This window comes from Telopea speciosissima, chromosome 2, assembly GCF_018873765.1.
Source record: "Telopea speciosissima isolate NSW1024214 ecotype Mountain lineage chromosome 2, Tspe_v1, whole genome shotgun sequence".
In the NCBI taxonomy this organism is placed as follows: Eukaryota; Viridiplantae; Streptophyta; class Magnoliopsida; order Proteales; family Proteaceae; genus Telopea; species Telopea speciosissima.
Window position 1 is genome coordinate 42,564,676 of NC_057917.1, and position 3,231 is coordinate 42,567,906.

The following is a 3,231-nucleotide window of genomic DNA, read 5'->3' on the forward strand; positions in this document are numbered from 1 at the left end:
TTTTCATTTTTCTTTCCATAGCTATAAAGAGGACTAAATTTGGAGCAAGATGGACGTGATGGAACGCAAGTATGCATTCGTTTAGGCCTCCATGCAGTTGATTATTCTTTTCAGCCCAAGAAAGGATAATGGGTCAGAAAGGAGCTGTAGTGCAAGCCCATAGTCATTCTACCACTGCCCAAGGACATTTTGACATTATAGAAGATATTTCTAAGCAATGGTGGAGATCCACTACGAGTACAGGATCATTACAGCGATTTTTCATTCTTGAAGAGAGAGAAGGACTGCTACCCACTTGGAGGGACCCACACTGCCACTAGATTCCATTATTTTTGAAGGCCCACTACTGTCCACGATTTTTATTGGGCTGCACCCAGTGCTCCATGATTTTGCTTGAGGACATGATGGGCATTGTGTTATTTGATTGAGTGGAAATCCTAGTCATCACCTTTGCTCTCTCTCTCCTCTAAATTTTTAAGGGCACTTTTGGAATTCTACTTGGGATAGATTTCTTTTGAAAGATATTCTCTCATCTATGGAAGGTTGAAAAGTCAAAGATGCCTTGATCTCATTGCTTGGAGAAGATATTGATCTCATTACTTGGAGAAGATATCTACAAAGAAAAAGAAGCACAAGTTAGAATTAGAAATTTATTTTTTTAGAAATAGAAGGTTTATGTAGCTAGGATTCTCTTCTCTCCCTCGTTTTATTTTTTTTCTTTTTTCTTAGGATTCAAGGCATTGTAAAGAAGGAAGGAGAAGGGAATATTCCCTTAACTCTCCCACACTCTCTCTCCTCTCCACATTTTTTAGAGGGCTCTCCCTCTCTCTTCTCTTCTTCTCCCCTTCCCCCTATAAATACCCCCCTTCTTCTCTTGTAAAGTTGTTCATTCACTTAGTGAAATTTCTCTTCTTCTCCTTCGAATTTGTGATTTTTGGATTTCTAAGTTCTAGTTTGCTTTTATGATTTTTATTTCATGGTTGTAATGCTTTTGATTCATGCTTTCAATTCATGTCTTCAATTTGGTTGTAATAATTTAATTCTAGTTTAGGTTTAAAGCTTTCTAGTCTAAGTTCCTATGTTGATGACAAGACTTGGAGATTTAGAAGAGGAAGCCATGGTAAGTTTATTCAAGTGTTCATGCAAGGCTTAATAAATTCATGCAAGCAAGCTCAATCCGATTCAAGCACATCCAGGTTTTTATTATCTAAACCTTTAATCTCATTCTCTCTTCTTCTATCTCATTCTCCTTCTTCTTCTTTTATTTTTTTTTATGTGGTTATGGTGCGTGGCTGCAATTTATCCCTTCCAATCCGTGTTAGTTTGATAGGTTAGATGGATATGTGTTAGGACGCCACTTTAATTCATGTCAATTTAATTCGTTAGATGCTTGTGAGTTAGGATCCGTTAGTTTATTAGTTTAATTAGTTTAATTTAACACTTTAATTTGATTCACTTTGCATTACTTTAAAGTGAGTAAAATAGGGTGGCGTATATCTCCTCGTGTTCGACCTGTAGCTACGATTGACCCATACGCTTGCGGTATTATTTTAACTCAAATAAGTTTTTGGCGCTGTTGCCGGGGAGATTATTGTCCACTTTATTTTTCTGATTTTTAAGTAATTCAAAGTGCTTTATTTTATTTTATCTTTTCTTCAAAAAAAAAAAAAAAAAAAAGAGTTTTTGAAAACCTCTTCTTGTTTCTCTTCTGTTTCAAATAGTGTGCGTCCAATCTAAAGTCCTTCATATGCTCCAATCCTCCATCTTTTGGTGTCCCTCATAGGATTAAGTTACCTATGACGGTATATCTTGACTTGGTTGGGTGGATTGGCATGTGACTTATCTTTGGAGGTGACCACTCTTGATAACAGGAAAGCGACATAGTGAGTGTTTTTTGAGACAAAAACGTATTGTAGTCCTCCACCCTACATTAGAATCCACTTGGAGTGGCACGTAAGTGGCTATAGAAGACTATACGGGTTCTCTTGCTGTCAACCTATATGACATCCTTATAGCTTTGGAACCATTATTTTGATTCTTGAGGGATAGATGCACTATCTACCTTGGACTCCCTCTTGTTTCTGGTGATTCTTTCTAAGTCTTTTATTTTTCTTTAATTTTCTAAAGGAGACCTCATATCTATTTAGGTGGCTTCGGTGTGGACTCGTGATTCAAGTAACCGTCTTATTAGAATACCACCTTCTCCACTACCTTTGACCCCACCTTTGACCATGGGTGACCAACAACCAAAGACTTTTAAGGATAGGTTCTACCCTACTAGGGCTGCACAGCCTTCTTGCATCAACTTACCACCTGTTACAGGAAACAATTATGAACTCATGACTAACTTCATTAGCATGCTACCCCACTTCCATGGGATGGCCAATGAAGATACATATCTCTTCCTTAGGGAATTTGAGGAGGTCTGTGTTCTAATTAAGGTCCAGAATTTGACTGATGATGCAGTTAAGCTTAGGTTTATACCATTTGCCCTGATAGAACAGGCCAAAAAGTGGCTCTATGGACTGCCAACAATTCTATTAATATATGGGATGAGTTTACCATTGCCTTCTTGGGAAAATTTTTCCCTCTTTACAAGACCAATAAACTCAAGAGTGACATACTCCAGTTTAGGCAGAAACCACAAGAGTCCTTTTCAAAATTTATGGAAAGATTCAAGGACCTCCTCTGAGAATGTCCTCACCATGGTTTTGACTTGTGGTAGCTATGCCAAATTATTTATGAGGGTATTGACTTTCAGACCAGGCAACTTGTAGAGTCTATGTGTCCTATAGGCTTTACCTCTTTTTCAGAGGAGAATGATGCATGGACATTCTTAACCAACTTGGCTGATAAGACTAGGGAGTGGGAATCTTCCCAAGAGGCTGAAAGAACCACTAAGAGGTATCTTATTGAGGGTATGCTAGCTAAGGAGGCCAAACTTGACAACCTCATAAAGAGGTTGGAGTCCATAGTTCTTAAAGAGTCTATACCAGTTAACCAGGTCAACCATGTGTCTATATGCAGTTGGTGCCATACTCCTGGACATCTTTTGGAGGAATGTCCTAACACCTTTGTGGGCAATTCCAACACTGAGAATGTAAGTACTCTCTACCAAAATAATCCATATAGCAATACTTACAACCCAGGATGGAGAAATCACCCTAATTTCTCTTGGAACCAAGGGAACCAAGCAGGCCCATCCAACTTTCACAATCAAGGCCAGCTTGG

At 38.4% G+C, this 3,231-nt stretch overlaps 1 non-coding gene across 1 annotated transcript; it reads right to left on the reverse strand.

Moving 5' to 3' along the window:
- Positions 1–2,605: 2,605 nt before the first annotated feature.
- Positions 2,606–2,712, reverse strand: LOC122653295. Its single transcript, XR_006331732.1, has one exon. It is a non-coding gene; the product is annotated as a small nucleolar RNA R71 (small nucleolar RNA).
- Between the last annotated feature and the right edge of the window lie 519 nt (positions 2,713–3,231).